This window comes from Euprymna scolopes, chromosome 44, assembly GCF_053919585.1.
Source record: "Euprymna scolopes isolate OS-2025 chromosome 44, ASM5391958v1, whole genome shotgun sequence".
Taxonomy (NCBI): Eukaryota; Metazoa; Mollusca; class Cephalopoda; order Sepiida; family Sepiolidae; genus Euprymna; species Euprymna scolopes.
Genome location: NC_136525.1, coordinates 7,901,322 through 7,915,454, shown reverse-complemented (window position 1 = coordinate 7,915,454; position 14,133 = coordinate 7,901,322). Strand labels below are relative to the sequence as shown.

Here is a 14,133-nt window from a genome sequence, read left to right as displayed (position 1 = left end):
GTACTGAGTGTAATTTCAGATAGGATCAACAAATCTATCGACGGTGGGGGTGGGGGGTGGGGTTCCTCTCAAGAGCAGTAGCTTTTCATATATCAAACATATTTGATAGGGTTTGACATAAAGGTTTACTTTACAAGATTTCCAGCTATGGAAATGCCTTCTCGACCATCGAATCCTTCCTGTCTGATAGGTTGATACAAGTAGTCATTGATGGGCAGAAGTCCGAAGTTTAAAGTATCAATGCGGGCGTGCCTCAAGGATCCATCCTGAGCCAAACTCTTTTCCTTATCTTCATCAATGATCACCCAAATCAGATTCTAAGTTCATTCGTCAACACACATGCAGATAGCAATACGATCTATGGCAACACTTCAAAGGCCAACGAGTAAGATCTTTCGGAGTCTCTCTACTTTGATCATGAGCACGTGGTGCAATGGGACAAAAAGTGGCAATCAAAACTAGCACTCATTCTTGCAAAGCTGGTATTTTCACTTTTTTAGATAGATAGATAGATAGATTAAACAAAAATACATACGCATACATAAATATATATGGAAACAATTTTATGTTCCCTGTAAACTTTTTATGCAAATATTATGCAAGCATAAATCATGTAGAATATTTGCATGAATATAATTACACGTAACAGTTAACTAAAGATGATCATCCCATAAGAAAACCGAAAAAAACTAATAGGGAATTAATTAAAATGAATGTTTAAAATAATATGCAAATTAGCTAGATCTTTTGCTAGTGAATGCAATTCCACAAGCCATATATAACAAAATTGTATTTTCTTTTTAGATAAATAGAAAATATGAATATCAATACACGCAAAAGAAAACCGAATTTATAGGAGTATAGAATATATATATATATATATATATATATATATATATATATATAAGTGAACGTATGTCTGTGTGTGTGTACAGTTTCCTCCGGAATAAGTGTCAATTTTAAGTCTACAGACAAAAATTTGATATACAGGGTACTGAGATTCGAGAAAATCTTTGTAATCCGTTTTCGGCCAGAAATTTGGCTGTTAAGGGGTCAAAGTTCAACTATTTGACCTTTGAGAACTCTACCAAACTCCTCCGCTAATTTTGGGTCTAAACACTTGAAATTTTAGATATAGGTTCCTTGGACATGAATCTAACTTAACTTGATTTGAGCCCCAAACAATAAATATTAAGGGGTCATAATAGGGGTCAAAGTTTAAAAAAACTGACCAATGCGGTCGCTACCAAATTACTCAGGCAATTTCTGGTCTAAACATTTGAAATTTTACATAAAGGGTATTCAGAGATAGGGCAAGTTTTTTAATTGGTTTGGGTCGAAAATTTTTAGTTACCAATATATAAATGTATGTATGTATGTAGGTATGTTTGCATGTCTACCTAAAACTTTCGACAGAGGTGATTTTACCAAGATCAATATCGTTTCGAAGTTCGACCTTTTAGACGACAATTATTGAAAAATTGGCTAAAAAAATTAATATCTTCACTTTAAATTGGGCACTTTTCTACAGGGGGGGGTCGCTTTGATATTTTTGAAAGTCATCCTCTACTTTCGATTGTCTAGCCTTAATTTAAACATAAGTCACTTCCACAAAGACGACAGGGTTTTTTTCCTCCTTCGCAGTACGGGTTCAAGCCTGCCTTCCTACTACCACTTTTTTTTTTTTTTGCTCAACATACACATTCAAACACCCGGGCAACGCCAGGCTGAAAAGCTAGTATATCTATATATATAAAACTGTAACTCTTGGTTCGTTCGCAATTAATAGTCTAAAAAACCACTGGATGGATGGCTTCCACGTTTTGGTATAATATGTTTACTATATCCATGTGTGTTTTTATATATTTCTTTTTAATTATAACATTATACTTAATTTTTCTATGATAAATAGGTGGTTTTCTTTGTACCGATAGGCCATTTTTTTTATTTAGGGACAACTATTTATTACAGCTTCCTGTCGCGTGACCAGTGTTTCCAATTTAGCGGTTTTCCTGCTAGATCTGGAGATTTCGTTTGCAATCTAGCAGGGAATTCTAGAAAATCTGGAGATATTTCGCACCGACACACCCGCAATTTTAGATTAAAAAATAAAGAAAAGCGCTTGAAAATACTTTAAAACATAAAATAAACTCATTCATGTAAGTAAAAAAAAGTAGCATTTATTGCCTTTGGTAATAATTATTTTTGATTATTTGTTTTGTTTTTCACCTTTTTTTCTGCTAACCATTCTTAAATCTCGCTATAAAATCGATTTTTCCAAGTACATTTTAGGTGGGGGGGGGGAGGCATTCAAACCTCCGAAGTTTAGTTTAAAATATGATCTAAGCAACCCCGCTTAATTTAGAAGTATTTAGTTGAAAATTCTAAAAAGCAAGAAACAACAGCAAAAAAAAAAAAAAACTTATACCAATACAGTAGAATTTAATTATCTACCAACCTAAATACTTTTAACATGCTAAAACAAAGTTTTTTGTTTTTTTATTTTTCTAATTTCAAAATATGTTGCACCATTATTGTGATGTGTAATTTGCAGTATATTTCAATCTAACTTTTATTATAAAAAGTTTGAGTTTATGATTTGTTTCTTGCAAAAAAAAAAAAAATCCTCTCTGAAAAAACAGGTAAAACTAGCTGATAAAATATGTAATCCTTCTGGGGAGCTAACCGCTTCAATATAATTCCAGAAACATATAGTGAGAAAACACGGAACATTTTATATATTGAATATACTATCTTTATAATTTTTTTATTGTAGGAAGTTAAAATATGGAGCTTTTTTTTGGGGGGGGGGTGAATTAGCGATTTTTTAAAATTTCAGATGATAAAAGTTAAAAATCTAGCGATTTTCTGGACATTTCTTTCTCCTGATCTCGCGGGTTTTTTTAAATCTCAGTTGCCAACACTGCGTCACTAAAAGGATATTACAATATCGGTAAATTTTCAATAAATAAAATTTTCACATGATTAATGATAATGTAACCATGTGATTGAAATTTGATTTAAATTAACCACACGTGGTCGCTTTCCTATCAAATATTCATTGAAAAATGGTAGGTACAGACAAAATGAATGCCGATGCTTAAAGTGTATAAACATTTTGACCCCCCCCCCTTTACTTAAAAATTCACCAAAAATCAGGAAATTAACCAATTTTAATGAAAATTTCAGTATTTATCAAATAATGATCGCAGAATATAATGGACTAATTATTTTTACTTAACTCTTAGTGAAAATGTTTTATCTTATTTAAACAAAAAAATACCTTTACTAAAGTTATGGTTTTCAGTAGTAAATAAAAAAACGCAAGAATTTATTTTTGCTTTTTTTATATAAATAAAGCATCGTAATTTGTAACAATAAAAAAATAATTTTTACAGGAACATTCCGAAAAAAAGCCCCTAAAGTCCGTATTAATGAATTCGATAGAACTCGAAGAAAAATGAATTTCTCGCATACTATTCAGGAAATTAAAGATTCAATTAGATTCCTATTTCAGTCACCTAAATTATTTAGGGTGAAATGAGTTTAGGAATTTATAGCCAAACCTAAATATTTTTTTTTTTGCTTAAAAAAAATAGCATTAATACAGTAAGTTAGGTAAAATTTGCATAGAATGCTCTGCTTTACGGTTGTTGTAAAAATGGAACAGAAATTTGAATTTCGTTCCCTTTTAAATTTGGTACATTTTTACATTACGTCCAACTCATCGTTCCCATTCGACACGTCAACTTTTGTAGCTTTTCAGGTATGCTGGCAAGATTAGGGGTGTATTCCGAAAGCCGTTCTAACATGGGTAGATTGGTAGGTGTGTCAGAAATTTCGTGAAAAATAGTGAATAATTCCACCCCGCCTTTCCAAGCTTATAACTCCTCGAAAATGTAACTCAAGCCCTAATTTTTTTTTTCAATTAAAGGAGCAAGGACCAAGGTTTCATTAAAAAATAAACAAAAAAAAACAAGCAAAGTGTTTTTTTTTTAGAAAAGGTTTTAAACTTCGGACTTTACAGGTAAATTTCTACAAAAACAATACTTTTTTTTGTTTTAAATTTGAATATATTATTTATTGACCTTTTCTCTTCAATTTGTGATATATAAAACTTTGGTGAGTAAATTAATTATTTACTTTTTAATAGACACTTGAAAATGGGGGGGGGACGTGAATTTAAAAAAAACGCCGGTCTAAAATATTATATTCGGTTTATTGGAAAGAGCATAAAATTTCACATTGATCCTAATAATATCGTAAAAATAGAATCAATAGAAAAATTTTGATAGATTTTTAAAGTTTAAAAATTGAAAAATATTGAGTTCGCAAAATTCATTACTGTTTTTTAAAAAATAAAAAAAAATATTTCTATTACTTTTAAAACAACTTTAATAGTTTATTTTGGAAGTATAAGAAAATAACCCACTTTTAAAAGAGAAATTACGAGTTTTTTATATTTTATTCGCAGTTTTGTGATAGGGGTGTCAAAAATTCCTACAAAAATTCTAATACATCTACTAGATTGGAGTGTTTATTCGTTGTAAACGTACCCGGCAACCTATAAATGTCGACATTTTCAATGTGAATGGTAAGCTGGACTTATGTAAAAAATAACAAAAAGATATACCAAACTGACTTTTTTGTTTAAAAATGGAATTAACTTTTTTTTTTTTTACATATTTTTGTGTTTTATATACATAAAGTACAATTGTTGAATGTTACTGTTTTGATTATATTCGTTTGGGGGGGGGGCACAAATAAAAAAATTAAGAAAGATTAAAACGGAGTGAAATTTAAGTTTCCATTCCATTTTTACAACAACTGTAAAACAGTGCATACTCAGCAAGTTTTATCGTAATTTATAAGCATTATGTTTAAATCAACATTTATTTATTTTTTTGCATAATTAATGATGGAAGTATTTTTCTGTTTATTTTCTGAACATCTGTTAAAAAAAAAATAATTTGTACATTCTCATGAAAAAAAAGAACCAAACTTTTCTCTACATTCACATAACTATTTACAGTGTTCATGTAAAGCATTCATAACTTTTAATTGATTAAAAAAATTGCAAAAAATAATAGAAGTAAATAAACGAACAAAATGCAATTTTTCTTGAGGAATGTGTTCCATTTTAACAAACTGAGCCACAGCAACGCGTGGCCGGGTACAGTTAGTATATATATATATATATATATATATATATATACTAGAAAAAGTATGTGTCGTTGGCTGGGTTCAAAAACAGCCTACAGAAAATGAACCCTGATTTATGAAAGTATGATAGGTTATGAAAAGGAAGGGTTGTAAAGAGATAGCTTTGAATTCAGGGGGTATCAAAACCAAAGCAAAATATGATGAAAGTAAAAATAAAATAGATAAACCCCATAATTTATTATACCATACCTGTTCACACTGAAACACTTATCACAATATTCTGTGGATCTATATTAAAAAATCTTGTTAAACTTTGTGACATATTTCTATTCTATGGAGGTCAGGTGCGAACGAACACACCATAATTTTATTATACCATATTTCTTCAAACTGAAACATAATTATCAAAGTATACTTACGCAGATAGATATGAAAAATCTTTATTAAAGTTTGTGCCTATTTCCATTCTATGGAGGCCAGGCGCGAACGCAGACCCCACAATTTTATTATACTATCCCTATTTAAGTTAAAACATACTTATCAAATTATTCTTATGTATATCTATATCAAAAACACTTGTAAACGTTTTTTTTTAATTGTTAAATTTTTTATTTCCATACTTTGTGGACCAGGTGCGAACGCAGACCCCACAATTTTAATGAACCACCGTTCTGCCTGATCAAACATACCCATTCCTGTGTCTCGATACATCTTCTATCATTATATGTAATCAGTTTTTTTAAAATAATCAACCATATAGGAGCCTATTCGTGACCACACACACACACAGACGTTCAGCTATATATATATATATATATATATATATATATATATATATATATATATATATTACTTTAGAATTGTAGAAATTAATTTTAAAAGTTTAAAAAGTCAGCTTCAAAAAAAAATATATATATATATATATAAAAAAAATGAAAAACGGTTAGTTATTTTTTTAAAAACTATGACTTTTCCGGAAATTGGTGCTGGTCAAGAAATGGGTAAATGTTAAGTTTATGCAGGAAAGTAACTCCTCACTCTTAAAGCTAAAATATTGGGGAAAAAGTAATAATAAAAAGGTGCTTCTGCAGAATATGTACCGTACTGAAATAATAACATTATCATTTAGAAACCCGTTCTTAACATGGGTAGCGAAAGGCGTTTTTGTAACTACTCTGTTCTTTCACCTAACAATTTAATAAAGAAAAGATATCCTAAAAACGGAATTTAACTTGAAAATCCTATTGTAAAAATAGCACATTATTCTGCATAAATACCAATTTTTTTTCTTTTTTCAAGTGTGGCTTCACTCTGCATAAGGAAATTTGGAAGGGCAATGTTTGAAGAATATGGACTGTGCTGAAATAATAACGTTATCTATATATATCTATAAAAGTGAGAATGTGTGTGTATCTTTCCCTACCAAATAACTCTGTCAATTTTCAGTCTAGAGACTCGAGATTTGACATAAGGGGTATTAAGATTTGGGGAAATCTTTTTAATTGGTTTTTGGCCAGAAATTTGACTGTCAAGGGATCAAAGTTCAACGATTTGATCTTTGAAAACTCTACCAAACTCCTCCGCCAATTTTTGGTCCAAACACTTGAAATTTTAAACGTAGGTTACTTGGACATGGATCAAACTTTTAATTTGATTTGAGCCCAAAAAATAAATGTTAAGGGGTCAAAATTGGGGGTCAAAGTTATAAAAAATTTACCTCTGCAATCTCTACGAAATTACTCAGACAAATTTTGGTCTAAACATTTGAAATCTTACATAAAGTGTATTCACACGTATGGCAAGTTATGAACAGTAGATATGGCCCGAGCAAAGCTGGGCTGAACTTTTTTTTTTTTTTTTTATACAGTGATCACCACTTATCAAGGCCCGTAAGCCACTCAGGGATAAGGGTTATTGCAAGTACATTACGTTAGTGTGGAGATTTGATGAAGTGTTTACTTAAGGGGTGGTTCATTAGGAATTTGTTAACGTTGGACTTGAACAGATCCAAGTTGTAGTCCGGTGGGAAGCAAGCAGACAGAACAGAGTTCCACAGGCGTGCAGTTCTAAGAAAGAAGCTTTGTTCATGGAATCCACGTTTTGATTTAGGCACAGATAAAGAGTGGGGGAAACTTTTGACAGTGGATTCAGCTAGACGGGTGTTTTTCGTGAAAGATTGGCGAGGGGGGACCAGAGATTGGAGTTCAAACGAGCACCTGCCATGGAAATAACGATAAAACAAGGATAGGCTCGCAACGTCTCTTCTGTGGGAGAGAGGTTGCAGGGTAGAGAAAAGGGCATCCCCCACTAAGCAACGAAGTCTATTTTGTACTCTGTCAAGGCAGGATAGGCTGTTTTTAGCAGCTCCTGCTCAGATATGGCAACAGTATTCCATCCTTGGACGTACTTGGCTTTTATATAGATAGAGAATTGCATCAGTAGTGAGATATCTTCTGGAGCGGTAGAAGGATCCCACCATCTTTCCAGCGACCTTGGCAGTTATTTAGAAACCCATTTTTAATATGGTAGGGGGTGGGCTTTCTGAACTGTTCTGTCGTTTCACCTACAATTTTAATAAACAAAATATGCTATTTAACTTGAAAATCCTATCTAAAAATAGTGCAGTCCATAAACTGCATAAGTGCCAATTCTTTTCGGTGAACACTGATGTTGCTAGAGAATTATTTCATTTTTTTTTTTTTTTTTTTTTAATATTTAGCTTTTAGAGTGAGGGATCACTTTTCTATATAAACTTAACATAAAACTATCACCTGTTCCTTGACGATCATCAATTTTAAGAAACTTATCCTTTATTTTTTTAGTTCTTGGCCTTCTTGTGCGGTTTAGCTACTAAGCCCGGGGAAACTGGAAGAAGGGGCAAAAGTGGTCCATATATATGTTAAAAGTTTGACTCATGTCCAGGTAACCTACATCTAAAATTTCAAGTGTTTAGACCCAGAATTGGTGGAGGAGTTTGGTAGAGTCTGCAAAGGTCAACACTTTCAACTTTGACCTCTTGGCAGCCAAATTTTCGCCCAAAAACTGATTAAAAAGCTTACTGCATGTCTGAATATCCTTTATGTAAAATTTAAAATGTTTAGATCCAAAATTGGCTGAATCGTTTGCTAGAGACCACAAAGGTCAAATCTTTTGAGCTTTGACCCCTTGGCAGCCAAATTTTCGGCCAAAACCTGATTAAAATCTTGCCCTATGTCTGAATACACTTTATGTAACATTTCAAATGTTTAAACCAGAAATTGGCTGAGTAATTTGGTAACGACTCTAGAGATCAATTTTTTTAAATTTTGACCGCAATTTTGACCCCCTTAAGACGTGTTTTGGGCTCAAATCAAATTATAAAGTTTGATCTATGTCCAAGTAACCGATATCTAAAATTTCAAGTGTTTAGACCCAAAATTGGCAGAGGAGTTTGGTAGAGTTTTCAAAGGTACAATCATTGAACTTTAACCCCTTGACAGCCAAATTTCTGTCTAAAAACCGATTAAAAAGATTTTCCAAAATCTCAATACCCCTTATGTCAAATCCCGAGTCTGTAGACAGAAGATTGACAGAGTAGTTTGGCAGGGAAATGTACACACACAGACACACACACACATACAATTTCACTTTTATAGATATACTAGCATTTCAGCCCGGCATTGCCCGGGTGTTTGGATGTGTGTGTTGAGCAAAAAAAAAAAAGTGGTAGTAGGAAGGCAGGCTCGAACCTATACCACGAAGGAGGAAAAGAATGGGAAAAAAACAGACGTTGTTGCTGTTACGACCACTGCCAAACCGGAAGTGACGTAGGTTTTAATTAAGGCTAGACAATCGAAAGGAGAGGATGACTTTCAAAAATATCGGTGAAAAAAGCCCCACCCCCTGTAGAAAAGTGCCCGGTTGAAGGTGAAGATATTAATGTTTTTAACCAATTTTTCGATATTTATCGTCTGAAAGGTCGGACTTTAAAACAATACTGATCTTGTAAAAATCTGCTGCCTCTGTCGAAAGTTTTAAGCAGACATGCAAACATACATACATGTATACATTTATATATTGGTAGCTAAAAATTTTCGACCCAAACCGATTAAAAAGTTGGTAGAGACCGCAGACGTCAAATTTTTTTAACTTTGACTCCAATTTTGACCCCTTAACATTTATTGTTTTGGGCTCAAATTGAATTAAAATGTTTGACCCATGTTCAAGTAAGCTACATCTAAAATTTCAAGTCTTTAGACCCAAAATTGGCTGAGGAGTTTGGTAGAGTCTGCAAAGGTAAACTCTGTAAACTTTGACCTCTTGGCAGCCAAATATTCGCCCAAAAAATGATTTAAAAGCTTGCTGAAAGTCTGAATACCCTTTATGTAAAATTTCAAATTGGCTAAACCGGAAGTGATGTAGGTTTCAATTAAGGCTAGACAATCGAAAAGAGGGAATGACTTTCAAAAATATCAGCAAAAAAATTACCCCTCCCTGTAGAAAAGTGCCCAGTTGAGGGTGAAGAAATTAATGTTTTTAGCCAATTTTTTGGTATTCGTCGTCTGAAGGGTTGAGCTTCAAAACGATACTGGTCTTGTAAAAATCTATCGCCTCTGTTGAAAGTTTTAGGCAGACATGCAAACATACATTTGTATATTGGCAACTCAAATTTTCGACTCAAACCGATTAAAAAAACTTGCCATATCTCTGGATACACCTTATGTAAAATTTCAAATATTTAGACCAGAAATTGTCTGTGTAATTTGGTAGAGACCGCATAGGTCAATTTTTTTTAACTTTGACCCCTATTATGACTCCTTAACATTTAGTGTTTTGGGCTCAAATCAAGTTATTAAGTTAGATCCATGTCTAAGGAACCTATACCTAAAATTTCAATTGTTTATACCCAAAATTGGTGGAGGAGTTTGGTAGAGTTCTCAAAGGTCAAATCGTTGAACTTTGAGACCTTAACAGCCAAATTTCTGGCCGAAAACGGATTAGAAAGAATTTCCCAAATCTCAATACCCTTATATCAAATTTCGAGTCTGTAGACTGAAAATTGATAGAGATATTTTGTCGGGAAATGTACACAAATACAGACAGACACACAGACACTTTCGCTTTTATAGTTATACTAGCATTTCAATCCGGCGTTACCTGGATGTTTGGAGGTGTATATTGAGCAAAAAAAAAAAAAGCGGTCAATTTTTTTAACTTTGACCCCTATTATGACCCCTTAACATTTGGGATCAAATCAAGTTATTAAGTTAGATCCATGTCCAAGGAACCTATATCTAAAATTTCAAGTGTTTAGATCCAAAATTGTTGGAGGAGTTTGGTAGCGTTCTCAAAGGTCAAATCGTTGAACTTTGACCCCTTAACAGCAAAATTTCTGTCTGAAAACCGATCACAAATATTTTCCCAAATCTTAGTACCCTGTATATCAAATTTAAAAACCCACCGAATATATGTCAGCGTATGTCACGGTAACATATATTGAGTGAGTTTCTTACAGCATTTTGTCTAGTTTTTTTTATTTTTAACTTCTTTTCCCAAACTTACCGTGTCAAAGAGAGAATCGGGCGCCATTTGTAATTTTCCAATACATCAGTAAACATTGTATGTTTTTCGAGCTGAATAAACATATTACATTAAATAAAAACGCTAAAAAATTGTCTAGTTAGGTAGAAATGTAACTTATCTTGCCTTTGATAACATTCATTTGTTATATATTTGTTTTTTGACAACTTTTTCGAATCTATGTGTACAGTAATACAAACCCAAAATTCTAATTAAAAATTAAAAATAACTTAAAGATTTACTTAAGAAAAAAACAAACAAACAAACAAACAAAAACATAACGAAACATTACTTTGATTATTGACCAATGTCGATATAAAATTAAGTTAAAAATAAAAAGTTCATGCAAGTAAAAAAAAGAAAATAATTAAATATTCCATTTTTTTAAAATTGATTTTTAATTGATTTTGGCAGACCACTACGAGAGTGCCCACCCCGTAAAAATGCGTGTTTTACACGTTTTTTAAAAACTTTTTTCGACCATTATCATTGATTACAGACTTAAGTATCATATTAACAGAAAAAAATTTGAAAAAAATAAATAAAATTTAAGAAGGGGGTTCACTTTCTCGTTATAATGTTCTACTTCATTGCTAATGCTACTGTCCATTTCTTTACCCGACGTGTCACGTGATTAAAACTCCTTAAAAATTATTTAATTTTTTTTTTTGCTTCTAATTTTTATGGTATTCATGCAGAGAGTGATCCGTGCTAAAATAATAATGTTATTATTTAAAAAGCCAATCTTAACATGGGGAGGGGAGGGTGTTTTGTACCTATTCTGTACTTTAACCTTACAATTGAATTAAAAAAAACAAAAATATATAAAACTTTAATTAAACGTGTAAATACGATTTAAAAATAGCGCGGATCCACTCTCTCCATTAGCACCAATATGATACTCAAGTCTGTATTCTATGATAATTGCTGGGGGGGGGGGTTATGGGGTTGTACTGCAGTGGTGCAGTACAACTGCACAAAGATTCGAAAAAGTTGTCAAAAACAAATATATAACAAATAAATGTTGTCAAAGGAAAGATAAGTTACTTTTCTACCAAACTGGATATATTTTTTGTGTTTTTATTCAATGTAACATGTTTATTCAGCTCGAAAAACATACATTGTTTACCGATATATTGGAAAATTCAAAATGGCGCCCGACTCTCTCTTTAACATGATAAGTTTGGGAAACGGTGTTATAAATAATAAACTAGACAAAATACTATTAAAAAACCACCGAATATATGTCAACTTATGTCATGGTAACATATATTGAGCGAATTTCTAACAGTATTTTGTCTAGTTTATTATTTATATCACCTTTTCCCGAACTTACCGTGTTAAAGAGAGAGTCGGGCGCCATTTTGAATTTCCCAATATATCGGTAAGCACTGTATGCTTTTCGAGCTGAATAAACATGTTACATTGAATAAAAACACGAAAAATATATCCAGTTTGGTAGAAAAGTAACTTATCTTGCCTTTGATAACATTTATTTGTAATATATTTGTTTTTTGACAACTTTTTCGAATCTATGTGTGTACAGTAATACAAACCCAAGTTTATCGTCGAAAATGGAGACGCCATTTTTCGAGCACCTGTCGCTAGAATCAGAGGGCGAAATGAGTATTTTAAACTATGACTGAAACAAGCATGAAATAAATAACAAAACAAAACAAAAAATGGTACTTATGCACTTATTGAACCATGCTGAAATAATAACATTATTTAGAAAGCCATTCTTAACATGGAGGGAGGAGAGTGTTTTGTAACTATTCTGTACTTTCACCTAAAAATTTATTTTGGAAAAAATCGTAAAACTTCAATTTAACTTGAAAATACTATTTTAAAAAAAAAGCGCGGTACAATAAGTCAAAAAATTAAACTAGATAATGATTACTTCTGGAAATAACTAATTACTACGTCCCTCTGCGTAATATAAACACCTCCAACCTCCCCATGTTAAGAACGGCTTTCGAGATGGGGGGGAATGTTTATTCTGAAAGCCGTTCTTAACATAGGGAATTTGGAGGTGTTTATTATTACACAGGGGCACGTAGTAATTAGTTATTTCCGAATTATTATTTAAAAAAATTTTTTTATTCATTTCATGCTTCGGTCATAATTTAAAATACTGTTTTCTCCCTCTGATTATGGCAACAGGTGCCCGAAAAAGAAAATGGCGTCTCCATTTTCGGCGATAAACTGTAGTAGTACTGAAAAAAAAAAACTTAAAAGGTAAAAAACGCATTTTTAGTGGGTAGGCACTCTCGTACAGGTCCGCCTTGATTTTTAATTAGGTACTAGTGCAGTGCACTTATTGATCCGTGCTAAAATAATAACGTTATTATTTAAAAAGCCATTCTTAACATGGAGAGGGGAGGGTGTTTTGTAACTATTCTATACTTTAACCTTAGAATTGAATAATAATAATAAAAAAACATATAATAAAACTTTAATTAAACTTCCAAATACGATTTTAAAAATAGCGCGGATCGGATCAGTAAGTGTATTAGCACCAAAAAAATGGCGTCTCCATTTTCGGCGATAAACTGTAGAAGTACCAACTTTTTCAATAAATAAACAAAATAAAAAGAAATATAAGATGCTAAAAACTATTTTCGGAATTATTATCAAGTTTAAAAGTTAGTTTTTTTTTTTTAAGTAAAATTAAAATAATTACTTCAAATTAAAAATATTATTTAAATAATTAAAATAATTTTTTTTTTTAATTTTTTGTTGTTAAAATAATTTCTGGCTTTTAAAATTAGTTCAAACATGAAAGGAAACTTTTTTTTTTTTTTTTTAAATCATTCCATGCATAAACTAATCAATTTTTATTTACCTGTAAACTTTTCATGAATTAATAGAATTATTCGGGATATTTTTAGAACATAAGAAAAGTAATTCTGATCAGGTTTATTTTTAAACAAAAGTTTGTTTGTTTTTTAGTGCTTCCCTATTTTTTATGGTCTGATTTTAAGCATGACATTTTTTTTTTTTTTTTTGCCTCTCGTGCATTAGTTACGTCTGGTGGTAGAAAAGAAATCGTTTCTTCTGCATTAGTTTCGCATTTGTTTACAAACCGGTGTACGATGGAATTATTCCCCCGTTGAGATTTTTCCGCATTTACACTGGCAGAAGCGTTGCCGTCGTACCCGAATTCGTTTAAATGAAAAATAATTGTGAAGACGGGGTTGTTAAACTAGGAATGGGGAAGATAACAAGGATTGACGAAGAAGAAGAAGAAGAAGAAGAAGGAGGAGGCGGCGGCAGCGGCATGCTTTTCAAGAGACATTTTAGAACGCTAAATAAACAATAAGACGCCAGAAGCGAATTCAGTTTACCCAAATATGAACCGGAAGTCACTAAACATGAAACGAAATACGAAACCTTGTGGAAATAATTTAT

At 31.9% G+C, this 14,133-nt stretch overlaps 1 protein-coding gene across 2 annotated transcripts in view; it reads right to left on the bottom strand.

The window, feature by feature from the left end:
* Positions 1 to 13,783, bottom strand: part of LOC145268670 (nephrocystin-3-like) — a 110,279-nt gene extending 96,496 nt beyond the window's left edge. Inside the window, exons 1-2 of one of the 2 annotated variants that reach the window (XM_080124161.1) lie at positions 13,568 to 13,687; positions 10,705 to 10,775 (exon numbers count right to left, since the gene is read on the bottom strand). The gene's annotated coding sequence lies outside the window, so the exon portion shown is untranslated. Of the gene's footprint in view, positions 1 to 10,704; positions 10,776 to 13,567 lie in introns of both variants that reach the window. The other variant, XM_080124160.1, reaches the window with a different exon arrangement.
* Positions 13,784 to 14,133: the final 350 nt, after the last annotated feature.